Below are 18,352 nucleotides of genomic sequence, written 5' to 3'. Positions count from 1 at the left end.
CCCAGCGGCATCATGGGCCCCTCTGCAGTCTTTGGAGAAGCTAGAGTCAAAATGCCTGTGGGGTCGTTGTCACCAGGAGCCAGTGAGTGCCTGCCAGCAGCACCCCATCAGCCTTCCCGGACATGGCAGGATGGCCTGGCCAAGAATAGCAGAACCAGGCATCTTCCATCCCCAGTGAAAGAGGCACAGACCAGGATGGGAGAGGCACAGGACACATGGGCAAGACACTCTTGGCACATACCACAAGCCATACGAGGGTTCAAGTCAGACAACACAGCCAGCACAACCTGGTGACAAGGAGCAGCAGCCTGGGAATGGACCAGTCCAAAGATGACAAGAGAATGCTTTTTAATAAAACCCAGAACTTCTTTCTACAGTTACAAGAGTTTTATTGATTGCAGAGATTTTCTTGAATGTTTTTCAATAACATCAGGAAGGCACCACTGAGTGTAAACAGGGAGGCTCTTGAACTGGATCCAGTTCAGGCTCTAACATCAGAAAGGCAAAACAGAATGTGAAAATTTTCCTCATTTCCTGGAATACATTTTCCAGGATCCCAGTGCTGAGGAAACATATTGCATTTCTTTTTCACACTTTTTCCTTCTCCAAGTGGGAAGAGGAAAGCCAGAAGATGGCTGAGGTCTGCACCTAGGAGTCAGGATGCAACCCTCAGAATGAGCGGTATGTGTGCATGTGCACACTTTTAACCAAATGTGAGTGTATGTACCTCCAAAGAGTGTGTTCCACTTGTTGGTATAAATTCCTAGGCTTGTACCAACAGGAACTTTTGCAGCAGAGCAGCTGGGCTGCATGCATCTGCAGGAGCACAGGTTTGTACAGGGATGTTTCTGATTCACACGTGTGGGCACATGCACGTGTGTCTGAGTATACATAGAAAGCACTCTATAAAGTGGTCATGTGTGCTGGCTAGCTACCGTACAACCTGCTGTGCAGCTTCCTTCCCATCTGCTAGCCTGAATGAACCATTGCACTCCATATTCAGGAATCTCTTCATGCCTCTGGATGCAAAATAGAGGGAGTGCTTCTTTCAGTGGCCAACTTATCTCCCTCTACGTCCCTTGGCCCTTCCTGGGAGAGTGAACTTCATTATTCTTAATTTCACTATCAACTTTGTCCTCAAGGGAATGAGGAGGAATCAAAGCCCATGTCTAAAGCAAATGGTCAACAAGTTGGTTTTGCTAGATCCTGACTGTCCTATAAGTGAGCAGGGCCAGCTAAGGCTTACTTGCCCTTGAGAGGGTGTACACTTGCAGAAGTCACAGAACTCCTAATTATGTGACCATAGCTAGGATTGTCCCAGTACCTGCTCCACTTCAGTTGGGTTCTATCTGCCTGGTTTCCAAGTCCTAACTGCCCTTGGTCTGTCCTGTTTCCTGTCACTTGGTTCAACGCAAATCACGTTGAGACAAGTTGACATAATCATAGCATGGAAATGAAGCTAATCCGCAATACCCAACCAAGTGTTGTGAAGTGTGTAGGTCTGTGACTTAGGACTTTGCAGGTGACTGCTCTCTCTCCAAAACACCACCTACCAGGGAGGGAGGGGCAGAGGCAGGTTTGGCCAGAGGGGAAAGATGCCGTGAGACGCGTTGGCTTCAGAGGCCCCACCCCTTGGGCAGGAGTGGAGCAGTCCTCTCAGTGGCCCTGAGAGGCGTCACCAGTGAGGACAGGTGCTGTCCTGCAGCCTTCACCCCGTCCACCTCCAGACCTCTCTTCATGTTGCAAAGATGAAACCTGCTGCCCGTTAAGCATCTCTGTCCTCCTCCTCCGGGCCTGGCAGCCGCTATTCCGCTTCCTGTCTCTCTGATCTCACCTACTCCAGGTACTGCAGCAATGTGGACTCAGATGGCATTTATCTTTTTGTGGCTATCTATTTCTCTCAGCATGATGTCTTCAAGCTTCGTCCACGTTGTAGCATATCTCAGAACTTCCTTCCTTTTAAAACTCAGTCACATTCCTTTGTGTGTATACACTACTTTTTAAATCCATTCAGTTAGTGGACAGTGAGTTTCTTCCACCTTTTGGCAATTGTGGAGATGTGGTTGTGAACACGGCTGTTTGAGCCCCTCCTGGAGACCCCGCATTCAACTGTGTGTGTATGAACCCAGAAATAGAATCGATGGACCATATGTAAGCACACCATTCTATATGTGCTTTTTTGAGAAACTGCCTTCCTGTTTTCCATAGCAACTGCACTGATTTTTACATGCTTGCCAGCAGGCACAGGGCTTCCAATTTCTCCACATCCTCATCCACACTTCTTATATTCATTCATTTATTTATTTTTAAATTTACTTAGGTAGTGGCCATGCCGATGGGTGTGAATACTAGCCTGGGTTTTGAACCATGGAGAGGAAGCCCGGGTGAGGGCACGAGCAGGTTGCTTGAAGGTTCCCTCACCCAGATCCAACATCAGAGGGCCTCCGCCATGACCAGGTGCAGAATGAACCTGGAATCGTTATGCAGACACAGCAGCCGAGGCTCTAGAAGGGAGAAGGGGAGAGAATAATGGATTAATTTGCACTCCCTATTCAGTCTGAAATCTGGGTTGGAATGGTTTAGAGTCTGTCCTTCCAACTTTTAGGTCTCTTCTCAGAGATAATTGGATTCACCATGTTACTGGAACCCCAATCTGGAAATATACCAGGGTTAAGGGCCCTCCCTTTTAAGAGTCACTGGTGACTCAGAAAACTGTTCCTGTTCTTTTGCAGCCACTTGGCACCACCCAAGGTCCAGGTGTGACTGGTGAAACCTTGGAGAGTCTTGACCTAGAGGAAGCAAGGAGTGAGAGGCCACTGCCGGAAGCTCCCTGGTCACACCCAGAAGCAGATGATGGCCAGCCCTCACTGGTGGGTTGGAAGGAACCCAGGCCAGGATGTCAGGAGACTCAGGAACAAGTTCATCTATGGAGTCCAGGCAACTCCGCTCCTGGCACCATGGATCTCAAGGTCACACCAGTGACCAACATCCTTGCAAGGTCTATTGCCTATGTTTCAGACAGGCCCCTCTCTGCCCTGCTTATAGCCTCACAATTGAAAGGCAGGAAGAGAGCCACTGTCCCAGCCTGTGGATGGAGATCAAGGGAGGTGGAGGACTAATACCCAATCACAGTGTTGGCCATATTTTAGGGGCTCAAAGGATCATGGTGGATATCATTGCTCTCGTTGACTTTGATGGTGACTATGATGATGTGACTCCCAGGTCAGCTCTGCTCTCTCAGTCTCTCCCTGGCAGCCCACAGCCAGTGCACAGCTGTGTTGTGAAATACACGGATGGAACACAGGCACATCTGGCTCAGCGTGCCCTAGAGGACTCATCCCTGAGCAGGATCCCTGCTGCTCACCCACTGCCCTCTGCAGGTGGCATCTCATTTCCATGCCTTTGCACGCAGGCCCAGACAAACGCGGGTGGGTTTGAGGGTGTGTTTCATCGGCCTCCCAGCAAAGATCGTTAGAGGCGATCCCTGCACATCTCTGGGCTGACTAGGTGTGGGGCAGGTAGGAAATTGGCCGGAATAGCCGCCACCGTGCGTGTAGTTTGCATTTTTAAAAAAATCTTACAGTAGTTTACTTAACCCTCTTGGAAGACTTTTCCAGGAGACTGGTAGGCAAAGCAGCGTCCTTGGCCTCAGATCCAGCTCCATCTCCTCTGAGTTCCACGACGAAGCCCGTTCCCCTGGAACCTCACTTTTCTTAGCCATAAAATGGAACTCGTCTTCCCTCTGGAGTTGTTCAGATGGCTTGAAGGAGCCTGAAGGTCTGTTGTCACAATGGGAGTCGCTGTGGAATGGTGGGGGGCAGGAGTGGGGGTGACCACCGCCCATTTGAAAGCCGCTCCAGGGAGTTTTCTGGGTTCAGCCAACTTCTGTATTCCAGAAGCATTTCTGAGACACCTTGTGGCTCTGTGTCCAAATGAACAATTTTCTTTTTAAAAGAAGTTCTTCCAGGGAATTAAAGATTTATTCCAACACAGCCACCATTGCTGGAAACATGATCAGCCTCATTTGGACACGCCCTTGGCAGCGAGACCACACAGTATAGAAACATAACGGGAGTCACACATGCTCTTTAGAATTTCCTAGGAACCTCATTGTGAAAAAAAAGTGAAAAGATACAGACGAAAATAATTTCAGTCACATTTTTCCCATCCCAAATAGTAAAATTCTTACCATTTCAACATGCAATCCGTATAAACTCTGAATGTGGTAGTTTTCATCCTTCCTTTTCATTAAACCTGTAACATGCAGTGTGTGTTTTACACCCGTGAAGCTTCTCAGCTCAGAGGTTAAATTTCCATGTACTTCATCTACACTAAAATCTCATAAAAGGTGCAGTTGAAACATAGATTCATATCCCTGATACATGGCTCCAAACATACTTAAAAGTGTTCCGGTGACATTGAATTAATGGGGGGAATATTTTTCTCTGCATCAGTTTTTAGATTTAAGGTTAAATTATTTGAAATGAAAGATAACGGGACACTGGTTTCTCTCCCATATCCCGCTCAAGTCCTCCACAGCCACATGTGGCCCGCAGTCACCTAGGTCAGTACAGCCTTGGGGCCTGGAGACACCCTTCAAAGGTCCTCAGCAGCAAGCATCTTCATTTTTTGAAGGAGGTTTTACGTTTTTGGAAGGATGCAGGCACTCGCTAGGGATCTTGCCATTTTGTGGGAGATTTTGAAGACCTATGAAGAGCTATGTTTGCAATGAGACTCAAGTTCTCTGAGGAGGGTGGCCCCTGCCTGGGTAATATTTTTGTGGCCATTAAACCCATCTGGGTAAGCCAGTCCCGTGTGTTGGCTTTACAATTGCTTGCATTACTGAATAGTCACGCTGACTCGGTGGCAAGGTAGCTGCTGGGACCTGATGTGCAGAGACAGTAATGTCAGCATCACTTCTGAGAGCGGTGGCTGGAGCAACCTCGGACCTGCCAGGCAGCGGGTGTCAGGATCCTGCCGGGCTTCGAGGCCCCACCGGGATCCATGCCCTCCCAGGAGGAGACCGGCTGCCCGGCTGCACGGGGGATGGCGGAGCCTTGGGACTAACAACTCCCTCTCCCACCACGGACACAGCAGCCCCAGGTGCCTCCTGCGTGTCTCCTGGGTGGCTGGTTTTATACTCTGCTTTCCCTCTGGTTTTGGGGAACCAGTTGTGGAAATGACATAAAAGCAGCTTTGCTTTTTAACCTTCTGATCCATAATAATAGCCTCAGCAGGTACACATATTGAACTACACAGAAAATGATTTTTAGTTCTCAAATCCATAGAGTTCCCCATTAGCTACTCAAACGCCAGGTCAGGCTTATTTGTTTGTTTGTCTGCAATTGACTTTATCAAGCAGTATGGGATTGTGCAGGAACAAGACTAACCTGACCCTGCCTCTCACAGAGAACCGCAGTGTCTGGGCCCAGGGTTGATTTACCCTCCCTGTCTCCTTTCTCTCTTCCTTTCCTTCTATTCATTTAACCAACTTGTCCAAAGCACCCGATCTATTTGAGACACTGGGGTAGGTGCTGGGGATCCTGAGACCAGTGGGACAGGAGCCCTACCTACCCTTCTCCAGGGGACGGAATCAGATATGCAAACACGTCCATGCCCTGAGTGTGTACAGAACAGTAATGCTATCTCCATCAGCTTACACGTACGTCTCTTTACTCATTATTCCATTCATACCTTGCCTGGCAGGAGTTCAGGGTTTGAAGAGAAGGAGTCTGAATTCAAATCCTGGTGTTCTCACACAACATTTGTGGGTCCTTGGACAAGCCACTTAACTCCTTTGAATCTCCACTTCTGCAGCTGAGAAGTGAGGATAATAATATCTACTTCAGGGCAGTTTGGAGGTTAAATGAGATGATCCAGGTGAAACTTAGTGGAGCCCCTGGAACACAGCTGGCATTCCATAAATGTGATCTAGTGAATATCCTTTATACTCACCCTCCATCTGGTTCTAAGGGGTTTTTTCATCCTACATACTGAAGCTCAGAGGGGAAAGTATCTTACTCTCACTCAAATGTTATCATACCAGTGTGGGTCTCGGCCACTTGAAGATGAGGATGGGCCCCCATGCTGCCTCTGAGGGCCAGGAGAGTGCTCTCCAGGAGCACCCAGCTCAGTGGGGAGCAGAGATGTCTGCTGAGGGGATGTCTGAGAAAACCATTCAGGTCAGGGGAAAGAAGACCAAGAGGATAAAAAGACAAAATAGTGTCTAAGGTCAAAAACTGGCCAGTAACCAGAGATGAGGAAACATGGCGCCTATAGGTCACAGAAACCTATCACGGCTGGAGTGAATGTGCACCCGTGTGAACACATACCGTGTGTGTATGTATGTGTATGCACACTTGTGCATTGTGCTTTGCTGTGTGTACACACATGTGTGTTGGGGGTGGTTGAGGACTGGAGATGTGGGTGAGGGTCAGGTGACACAGGGCTGAGCTAAGATATTATTATTTGTAAAACATTGAAAGGATTTCACGTGATCCTACAGGAATTTTAGGTGGATCATAGCGGCTGCTATGTGAAGTCAGGACAGGAGAAAGCAGGGGACGGAAGGCAGGGAGACCTGGAAGACATTATTGCTATGTAAACGATGGTGGTGGCTTGTGAGATTCAGGGACAGGGCAGTGAGGAGGGAGCTGGGCAGAGTTAAGAGATATTCAGAGGGTGTGACTGAGTTCAAACCGTGACTTCCGATCCAGTCATTGGTCCCACAGAACAATTTCCTGAGCATGACTTCTGTCCAGGTGTGTGGCTACAGGCTTCTCTTTGGCTGCTTTTCCTGATGTCTGTGAAATGTGTTGTCACTGGGGTGAATGTGGTGTCACTGTGTAAACACACCCTGAGACTGAGTGACTGTGTTAATCAAGGCAATCAATGCTAAGTTGTTATGACAAATAACCTCCAGATTTCAGGGGCTTAATGCAATTAAAATTTTTTCCTTTGACACAAAAACCAGTGTGGTTGAGTAGATGACTTTTATCTGAGCTTAGGTGACTCAGATATCTAGCTGCCTTCCAAATTAGTAGCAGGATGCTCCCTGAGCCTTGGAAAGTCTCTGCTTTCTTCTGCATGCAGCCACAGAATGGTCAAAGGGAAAGGACACAGAAAATTCTGTTGGGTATTGGAGGGGCCACGTCTGGTGCTGGCATGGATTGCATGTGCCTGCCTTTCACTCTTCAGAACTCATGGCCTGGATTATATTCAAAGATTGCAGAAAATACAGTTTGATCATGTGCACAGAAGAAGCTGGATGGGGTGAGTCTCTAGCCAAAGTCTATCATGCTGGGAACGCAGCTAGATAAACCAAAAGGGGAGATTCATGCCAATAATACTCTTTCCCTCCACCCTGAACGTCCTGGGTCTCCCGCTCCTTCGCCAGTACTTGCATCTCCTAAGGGACATGAGCAGAAAGCTGCACGTGTATGGAAGGCTGCCTCCTCCCCAGGAGGCACTGGGGCAGCCGTGGCCAGCAGGGTGGACTCAGGAGTCCTCAGTGTCACTGAATCCAGGTTCTCCTGAGCTACTAGGCCTCTCATTCCTCGTTCTGCCACTTACTGGGCAGGTCCAGCCAAAAATCGCTCTTTGATTCCTGGTACGTGATTGGGTCTTCGAGATCCCCAACCCTTTGAGAGAGAGGGCCGCACAGTACGGGAGGAGGGTGCGGGCACAGGCTCAGGGGCATGTGATGCAAGGCAAGGCCCCTGCTGGCCAGCAGGACAGGTGACTCTGCAGCTGAGCTCTGCCAACTAGTCCTTCCCTCTCGTTGGCCCAGCAGACACATGGATGCTCTCTGCGGGGCTGGGCTCCTAATCCAAATCCATTCTCTAACAGACGTTGGCTGTTTGACTCTGGGAAGCTCCTTTGCCATCCTAAGCTTCTGTTTTCTCATTTCTGAGTTGAATTTGAGGATTTCCAAAAGGCTCTGGACTCTCCTCTTTCAAGCCTCTGCATGAAAAGGGATACTGAAAAGGAAGAGGTTGAGCAAAGCAGCAGATTTCTTGCCTCTGTCTTTACAGAGGAACGCTTTCGAGACATTGTCGTTTCCAGAAGACTTGGGATCCAATATGCTGTGAGCAAACCATGGTCTAGGAATGAAGAGTCTGGTCCATAGCCACTCATGCAATATGGCTGGGTCACTGCCACCTTGCTCCTGTGGCCCTGCTCTGTCGTGGCAGGACCATGTGGGTGAAATGCAGGTCTCACGGTTCAAGAGGACTCCTTTGCTCCTCATGCGAGAACATTCGGGGCCTGACTGCTGGTAGATTTTCATCTAGGATCAGAGCTCTGGAAGGAACTGAGGAAACTGAGGGAGAGGGAGTCACCAGCTCACCAGCCACTCAGAAGAGACATACATTGAGGGCAGAAAGACGTCACTGGGTTTAAGCCAAAGTGTAGAGCAGACACTGCCCATCCCTTCTCCTCTCTTCTAGTAGAGCTCACTGATTTTCTGGGAAAATGCCCCCTTTCTCTGCGTGTCCCTGTAGTTTCGTTGGGATTGGCCTATTCATTAGCTTAGTAAAAAGCCAATCACCCTAATCATGAGGATTGGCTTGAAGATGATCAAAGGTATTTCCTGGGACTGACAGGAGAAAATGTCTGTCCTGGAGTTATTCAGAAAAGAATCTCGAGAAAGGAGCTGTATAAGAGGACACCAGATAAGAAAGTCAAGGAAGCGAGTCCCGAGGACTTATTTATGACCCTGGTTCCTGCCATTTCTGAGCCTCCTGTGAACAAGGGATCCCTTGCTTCCTTCCTGGTTGAAGGTGGTTTAAGCAGGCAGGGAAAGGGTCTGTCTTTTGCAGCTGAAATGACAGAGTATCTGAGATTGCCTAAACCATTTGAGCAATGACAATTAGGTTGGTGATAACACTTCTCTGAGCCCCTTTGAGGTACCCCACAAAAACACTGTCCCCTTCTCTCCTAACAACTCACAAGAGATGTCATTATCAGCATCATAGAGCTGCCATAACTGAGGTTCTGTTATACTGAGTGACTGGACCAAGTTCAAATGGCTTATTAGTGGAAGCAGGGATTCAAGTCCAATTCTGCTTACAGCAAAGTTATGGGCTTGTCACTCTCTCACATGATCTCTCCTGAAGAAAAAGACTGAATAAACATGAGGACAGAAGAAAACCAGAGAACACAGTCTGTTTAGCTTTCCAAATCTCTGAATGATTCTGCATCAAGCACACAAACATCTGGGGGAGGGGCTATTATTACAGGAAAGAAACAGCTAAGAGACAAGCAAGGAGCACCCTGGAAAGAAGCAGCCGCCTCAACAGGAGGAGAGAGCAAGGGAAGGTTGATTTTGTACCTAACGTTTTGTCAGGACTTTCAAGTGCATCAGTAGAATCAAACAAATTTGCTACAAGGATATGGTCAGATCAGACTTGAGATCTGCGGCTATGGGTTTAGCTGAGTTTCTGAGAGGGGCTTTGAAAGTGGAGGCCAGTTAGTCTTCAGGTCTCTACCTCTTGTTCCCTCTTCTCTCTGCTTGTCTGTCTTACCTTTTCTTTCCTCTGTGTACAGGCTTCCTGTCTGCAGTTTCTAGGGTAGACAGTGACTGTCCTTCCTGGTTGGCATGTTACATGGAGAACCACATCTTTAGGGCTGACTTCCCTATCAATTCCCGGTCTCCGCCACCCCAGACTTCTCTGGAGAGGGTAAGTGGTTGGCTTGGTGGGTAAGCTGTCTGCCCTGGAACCCTCGTCCTGGGTCTTACTGGAGCAAAGTGGGCAGGAGTCTTGCCAGGCTACAGAAACCAGTGCTTATGGGGTTGGGCTCTCTGATGTGCTGCCTAGAGCCCCTGGTGACATTTTCTTCTGACACCTTGCCAGTGGTCATGCCTTCTATGGAGAAGCAGTACTTCCTTCCCCCAAATGGAACTTCTCCAAGATCCCCTCTAGTTCCCAGAATCCTTGGGGACTGGTCCAGGCCTGCTTTGGGCTTTGGAATCACGGCTCAATTTCTCCCCCTCCTGACTGTGTATCTTGTCCTTCTGTCCTACAAAAACCACTCTTGAATATATGTCCTGCCTAGAAATTTCTACCTGAACAAGATTCCTGGAGAAACTGACCTGTGTCAATTAGTTCTAAGAATTGTCTGAGACTGAAGACACTAAGTTGAGATTCTGGGAATGGATAAACTACCACTTGTCTGGCCATGAGGACTCCATTCCTGGTGGTAGGTGGAGATCAGAGGCCCCAATTCTGAGTAATGGAACAGTTCTATGTTGAGCTGGATGGTTACAAGCAGGAGGTATTCATTGGCTGGTGTAGTACAGCAGACACTTATAAACATGAGGTAAAGACTAAATATAAGGACAGTGTGTTGGAGTGGCAATTACACAGCTCAACTAGACTCAGGAAAATGGAAATGAAAAGGCCAGAGTGATTAATTGGCAAGCAAGAGTTAAGCAGGGAATTCAGGCAGCCCTGGCCTGCACATAGGCTTCCATCGCCTGCAGCAGGAGGGTAGAGAAAGCTGAGGCCTTAATCGTCAGAATTCTTGACCTCCAGAGGAAGCCAAACTCTCACTCAGGCAGGTCAGCTATGCCGAGACCAGGGTTTGGCCGGGAAATAGCTGGGTTAAATGCCACCAAATCTTGAGCCTCCAGACTCCCCTGACCCTGGGCCACTCCTCCTATTAAGAGTTGGCACTCCTCTGCTCGAACATAACATCAAGGCCTTGACCCTGCAAGGGAACATGAGCACCCTTCAGGATCCCTGCTCCCTGGAGGTTTCTGTCTATGCAGGGTCAGAAGAGCAAGTGATTTGCCCAAAGCAATTCAGTAGTGCTGCCAGATTTCAGATCCACGAATGTCAGTCTTCAAAGCTATTTGCATCCTGCTGTGTTTCCTATTTAACACAGATTTTTATAATTGATCTGTTGGCAAAGTGTCTAAATTAACAGGCAGATAAAAATTAGGCTTATAGATGACAATTTCAGCTCACAGCTGGAAACAGTTGGAATAGTATGTACAGAAAAAGATGCTAGGTGTCATCCATCCCTCCATCCATCCATCCATTCATCCATTCTTTGACACGTTCATTTAACAAACTTTTATCAGGCTCTTACTCTGCCAGTCCTCGGTGAGGTGCTGGGGATAGAGATTCTGATTTGCAAAATGCATAGTCCTGGGGGACAAAATGACATGAACACAGGTAGGTGAAATAAATTGCTTTAGGTTGACAAGCATTGGTTACAGCTTCCACTTCAAACCCATGAGAATAACTAAGCATCATTTCTAAAGACACAGGCCCTAGCGCTACTGAGGCCCCAGGGTCAGGCATGTGCTGGCAGAACTGGCCCAGAACAGGCAGTAAAATAGGTAACACTGTCTTCCTGGGGTAAGCCCAAATACGTGTGCAGACCTAAGGAAGGCCCCTGTGACCGAGGCGCCCGTGCTCTTTGTGTGGTGGCTGGGTCAGATAAAGCCTCCTTGTCAGGATCCAAGCAGCACATGGTGACCTTTCCATTCTAACTTCCTCTTTGGCAAGGATGTCCAGTGCTCATGAGGACGAGAAGCAGGACTCCTGCATTGAGACATGAGGTGCACTTTGTACTGGGTGCTAAGAAACACGGGGGATCTGAGACATAGGGATGTCGTCAACATGTCTTTTTCTTTGTACTCTTTCCCCATCGTGGGTCACCAGTCATTGATACCTGCCAATCTACTCAGCAGGCACATGTCAGAGCCTCAGTGCTGAGAAGTTCCTGTGTCAAGGGCAAACACACTGGATTTCAGGTTCTGTGAGATGAGGAAGAGAAGAGGATTATAGGCAGAGAAGGAAGATCGAGAGAGAGAGACAGCCAATAACAACTGACAGATGGGTGTGGATGGCATCATCTTCCAGTCCAGAGCCTCGGCCCTGAGTAGCGCAGAGGCTTTGGGATTCAGTCGTGAACAAGTCACGGAGTCCCCGCCCTGGCCATGCCTCCCACAGCCCAGGCATTTCCCAGAATGCTCCTGCTGCCTGAAGAGCTACCTGAAGGGTCTCCCTCAGCAGCCACACTCCCCATGTCCTGCTTGAAGGCCTCTTCTATTTTGCTTTACCTAGCAGTGGACCTCTCTGCCTGGCGGGTTCCCTTCTGAGTTGTTTACTCCTCAGAAGAAGCTGTGTGTGGACGAAGGTGGGGCCTCACCCAGGACTGAAGCAGGAACTCCTAGCACAGAGCCTGGTGTTGGTTGAACTTGACCTTAGCTGTGTGGAAGTAGTAAAGGCTGGAAGGAATCAGAGTGAGACTCAAGGTGCCGCTGCTCCAGGTACTCATGGGCTCCTCTGTGGCTGGGTTCACGAGAATGGCAGATGAGATGAGTGGATGAGATTAGTGGTTCTCACCAGAGATGCTTACAAAGTAATTGGGGGAGTCTTTTTAGAAGACTGGCCCCACCTCAAACGAAGGACTAAGACTCCAGTATTTGGCCTTCCAGGTAGGTAGCTCTGTATTAGGAATCAATCCCTGGGCAGAAGGGTTCGTAAGTCCCTTTTATTTTGTGCATTTAATGAATTCTATTTTGCTCAGTTGATTTCATTATTAAAAATACCAGGAAGAAGTAGATCCCCCTAGGGATGCTTCCTGGTCCCAAGAGTCTGTCTGCATTTGCCTCAGCAGATGCAGATCCTCAAGATATTTAAAGTTTGACTGTTGTCCTTGTGACAACAGCCTGCTTCCTGTGACTTTTACTTGGTAGAGCTGACTGCCAGCTGTTCAGAAGCGTCCCAGGTCAGGAAATTTTTCCTCACACCCACCGTTCCCTCCTGCAGGTCTAGTGAGTGATGACATTCATAGTTCCTGGTCAATAAGTCCTTGGTCCCCATTTTATTTGCTTCTTTTCCCACATTGAAATGCAAACAAATTCAGTTGCTAGCGCATTCCTACCCAAAGTCCCTATCCTGACCATTAGAGATAGAACTGGGTGGGAACCAGTATTCCAATGAACTAACCACCCATGGCTCTGGAAAGGTTCTCAACCCAGAAGTTTCAGGCAAATGTGACAACCTTATTGCCCCCTGAAGAGCACATCCATTTCCAGGGGCCTACAAACATCACTGGGTAGAGGGTGTAAGCAAAGAAAGCGAGGAGCATTCCCTGACCTGCTGGTCCGGGGCTTTCCTCCTCAGCCCTGGACAGAGGCCCTCCCCTCGCACAGGTGGAGACTCCGAAGCTTGGGGCAGTCACATCGGCTCTGCTGACCAAGTCTTTTTGATTGTGCCCACCTTGGAAATCCTGCTCAGGGAACCTAGCTTTGTTATCTCCTGATGCCAAACCTATACTCTTTCACTTACAGAAAGGAAACTCATCCAGCTCCTCCTTCCTGCTTCCATGGTGGCTTCCTGCCAGGAAGGAGGGAGGAATGGTCACCAGTGCAGTTGCAATTTTTCCTCCACACAGCTTTGTAGTGGGGGTCAAAACCATCCTCATTCTCACTTCCCTTTGACCGCCTCCATCTTTGCTAGAGCTGGGTGGACAAGGAAATTCAGGGTCTGTTGCATCCGTCCAACCAATTTGCAACCTCCCCAGGATCCACTTCCCTTCAGCTTACCCAGGTGGTGGATGGAAGCTTTAGGTTCCAGGATGTGCTGGAGGCCCATTTGACCCACCTGTGCAGTCACTGTCCTATTCTGCATTGGTGATGAGGGACAGGGATTCAACCTCTTCATTAAGTGGGACTTTTCCTGCCATCTGGTATTAGGCTATTTCTACAGGCCCCTGGGAACCCTGGGATGATTGGCAGGCTGAATCCAGGCAGGGCTGCACGTGTGGCCTTGTACCACCAGAACAGCACTCGGTCTTGGCCTTAACGGCTGTGCTGAGAAAGCACAGGTCCAGAGGAAAGGGCAGGGGAGACAGTGGCAGGGACACAAACGGCACCCACATGCAGTGATGGACCTGCCAACACGTTCACGTCCATCAAGTCTTGTGCCCTACTCCACTCTGGGCACATCCGAGAGCTTCCCATCTGGCTAGACTTTGTTCTGGTTGCAACCAAGAATGCATGGGTCCTTACGGCTGTGTCTGGAACAAATTCACTGCTGAGTAAATAATAGTAATGATTGTTGTTATGACTTACAGGATGCTCATCCCTAGGGGGATGCCGTGGAGAAGACCTGGATGGGCCATGCCTTTTGATGGGACCCAAAACATGACAGGAGGTGAGCCAGTCTGTGAGAACAAGGGCAAAGGAGCCCCAAAGACTTGAGCTGGCCACTTTGGGTAGAGACTTGGGAAATGGAGTGGGCTGGGAGAAGCAGGGAGACCTTGACTAAGTTGTCACTTTGCTGAGACAGTTTCCATGTCTCGTCTAATTTAGGAGTGGTCATTCTTTCTCCATGAGTTTGTCATGGGATAATGCTCTTTTGTGGAGCACCTATAAAGTATAAGCATTAAGAGATGGAATATTTAGATCAGTAAGACATCCTCTCTTCTCCAAGACCCAGCTAAGTCAGTGAGTGGTCACCCACCCCCACAGTCACCTGAAGTTAATGCTGTGAATGGGGATCTGAGTGCTGCAGAAGCCCACAGAAGCAGCACTTCCTTACAGTCTCATGTCAACTGTGCAAAACTCCAGGAGATGGGGGTTACAGAGGAGGCCCCAAGATGTGAAGTCATGAGCCCGAAGTCTCATAGCCAGGAGTGGCCTAGTGAGAAATTGAACCCATGTACGCTTCCCTCCCTGTTCCTTTGTGTGAATGCGCTGAGCTTGGTGCTGGTCCTGCAACATGTCATTAATGCATAAATTCTACCCCCCTTCCTTCCTCTTCTCTCTGGTCCAGTTTCCTGGTTTATAAAATAACAGGGTTAAACTGGTTGGCCTCTGACATTTTGGAATTCACGGATGTGACTTGGGAAACCACTGCCAAGCACCTGTTTCTCCATTCCTGGTCTTCATCTACATTCCAGAAGCCCTATAAGAAAGGGACCTTCTTGCAAGACAGGTGAGTTATGGTCTGGTCCTTAGTTCTTCCAGGAAGATTTCAGAAGAGTTAGGAGTAGGGAACCACTTCTGCAGAGAGGGAGACTTGCTTGGGACTACTGAAGCCCTGAGATACTGATTGAGAAAAGTACACTCTTAGAGAAGATTCTATAAACATTCTCCAAGAAAGAGCTAGAAGAAACCCCACATCAAATAAGAGCAGGCTGGTTCCATCATGGCAGAAATTGACCCGGCCTACCTCCAGTGCCAGCTCCCAGCAGCCGCCCATCCTGGTGGTAGCCTGGAGTTTGCTCAAAGGCCTGGGGTTCTCCTACACACCTAACTCTTTCTTCCTCTTGGACTCCATCCATGCTCTTTCCTCCCCGGAAAACCCTTCTGGCCTGCTCTCCTCTGACTGGCACCTCTTCACCTGCAGCATTGGCTATCAAGGTACAACCTCCCCTCATCTCAACCACTGCCAGGCTCCCTGCAGCGGCAGTGAGAAGTTGCTAAGCTTTCTGCCTCCCACCGCTGGTGCGTGGCCGCTCTGCCTGAGGCCTCCTTTAGCGGAAGCTAGCTCACCACCTTCCAGGACATGTAGAAAATGCCAGAGATGTGGAAGCCCCTAGAGCAGTCCTCAGCCAGAGAGGGAGGCAGATGTGCGAGCAGTGCTCTGGCGGCCTTGTCCCTCTGGGGACAATGCCAAGGGCCTCTGTATAATTGCTGCCTATTGCCCCTGGATTCATGCCCTCTGATGCTCCTCTGTGGGCTTAGGTCATCTCTTGACCACCTTCCCCCTCTTACTGCTGCTTCCTGGGTCAGAACCAAGTAAGCAAGCTGGGCCTTGGCCCCATTGCTCTCCTTACCCCACAACTGCTGTGTGTGGGGAGGTGGGTGCTAAGGCACACACTGAGCTCTGCCTACCTGGTGACCCCGTCAGGAGAGAGAGCGTGTGGTTCTTCTCCTCAGAGGGTCCGTGGCACCTGTGATTTCTGCTGTCCCAGAACAGAGCAAGGGGTTACAATGGTCTGCTCATGACTGGGTCTCCCTGAGCAGGCCATGAGTTCCTGGAGTGCAGGATCTATGCCTTTCTCTTTAGACCCCCAGTGCCTAGCAGATAGCAGTTGTTCTATTTCCTCTTCAGCTTCACAATTTAATAACTGCTTGGCTCAGTGTCTCTGATACCGCCGTTTACCGGTGACGAGTTCTGCTCCTTCTAATGTTGAAGATTGAACATTAGAGAAGCACGCCAAGGCAAGCATATTAAGCAGGTTTTATTTAAAGGTAATAATACAGACTTCTCCCGGCAGGAAGAAAGGGGCCATGGCTGATGTTCTAAAGTCCCAAGAAGTGAGCGCACCCTACATCTTTTATAGGTTAAAGTCTCTTTTGTTCTCCAGTTTTCTCCCCCCTTATCTCTCTCTCCTTCCTACCTACGTGACTAGGTCTGGTTTTGCATTAAGTGAGAAGCCATGGGGGGGAGGGCCAAGGTGATTCAGGCAGGTAAGGGCCCGGGGGGCATTAATTAGCAGCTCCATGCTTGCACTCCTTGATAAAGGCAGGTAAATTTGTAATCAATGGGCTCTGGAGCTCCTTGACATTCCATTCTCCCAGGGGCAGTCTCCAACTTCCAGAGGCAGATGGCTTCATGGCTTCATTTCCTCGATTTGACCCGATCCCCTATTTCTATACTAACTACCTGTCCTTAATTCTGGCTTCATCTCCACGTGTAAACCTGCCCGTGTTGGCCCTGAGTCTTCTTGCGGACCAGAGATGGCCACACCCCTGCACCCCAGGCTCCTGCTGCAGGTGGGTATGATAAACCCCTGGTCACGGCCAGGCTGTAGGAAGAGCACCCCTGCCCTGCTTCTAACAAGGAGGCCTGTGTCAACTTCCGATGTTTTATAAGGCTCTGATGTGTCTCAGGTTTTTAAAGCTCTTTTCTATGCTAGAAGCTTTGGCATTGTATAAATGTGGCTTCGGAAACCAGAATTGATTAAGATGCCATGCTGAACAATGCAGAGCAGAGAATGTGACACACACACACACACACACACACTCACACACACACACAGGCACTGATTCTGCACTCTCGGCCAGGACTCAGGACTTTCCACCCAAGCCCTCACACTCCGGCTCAGAGGAAAGGGGTGAGAAGGCAAGGACAAGGGCATGGCCACAAGGTCCAGGATGGAGCAGGAAGACCTGGACGGGCACCCAGTCCCACTGCACTTTGCCCCAGGTTCCTGCAGCCCGTTCAAGTTCAGACACACAGCGAGTAGATGGGCTTCCACTCCCAGTCTCCCCCTGCCTTCCTCTACAAACATTTCCTTTCAGCAAAAAATAAGTCACCTGTCAACCGAATGAGAGGAAGTTAAGTGCAGATTTTAGAGACTAAGCCAATTCTAACAGCTCTATAGCCTCAGACTCTCCAGGCGGCAGAGCCCTTGGGAGCATTTGTTGGAAACCCCGTGTTCATGATGTGGATGGTCCTCACCCACTTTGGGAACCTGGTGGGAGCAGCTGCTTGCGCTCAGGGAAGGACCCCTGTAGACACTCCCAGTCAGTTCAGCCCAGGGATCCCTGAGTCTCCCCAGCCCCAGGGGCTGCTGGGAGGTGATGGAGGCCTCTCAAGTGCCTTACAAACTGAGGTCCCAGGAAGGCAGAGACCTGCCCCTGTCACACCTGCCAGGGTCAAGGCTTGGGCATGAAGCCAGAGGTCTGGTTCCTATCTCCATATTCATCCTTCTCAGAGAGAGAAATGCCAGGTAAGTTCACCCACATCGCTGTCCAGGTTCAGTGCCAGTCGTGTGCTAAAAGTAGGGTTTTTGAGGTGTAATTTATGTGCAATAAAATGCATCCTTTTAAAATGTATGACTGAATGGCGTTTTAATATATATACAGAGTGATTCTGGTGTTTACCATCGCCAGAATCTAATTTTAGAATGTTCCTGTCACCCTAAAAAGAAACTTCAAGTTCCATTAATAGGCACTCCCCATTCCTACCTCCTCCCTGGGTAAACAGTAGCTCACTTCCTGCCTCTGTGGGTCTTCCTTTTCTGAACATCTCTGTGAATGGAGTCACACAACACACAGAGTGGCCTTTGGTGTGGCCCTCTCCCAGGCGCATGATGTTTGCGAGGTTTATCCCCGCTGTGGAATGTGATGGTACTTTCTGCCCTCCTAATGCTGGAGGGCCAGCGACACTCTCCATGTGTGTGTGTGTGTGTGTGTGTGTGTGTGTGTGTAAGGGGTGGGCTGCTATCTCCAGGGCTACTTTAGTGTCTACCCATTGTTAAGACTGAGGTGACCCACGCGCAGGGACTTTGGGTTAGCTGGGGAGTGCAGGGACAGGAAATGGGCATCCTTCCTGCTTTAGAGACAAGGCTGGCCAAAGCAGCCCATTCTTTTCCCTCC

This window comes from Sciurus carolinensis, chromosome 1, assembly GCF_902686445.1.
Source record: "Sciurus carolinensis chromosome 1, mSciCar1.2, whole genome shotgun sequence".
Taxonomy (NCBI): Eukaryota; Metazoa; Chordata; class Mammalia; order Rodentia; family Sciuridae; genus Sciurus; species Sciurus carolinensis.
This window is presented reverse-complemented; position numbering follows the sequence as displayed.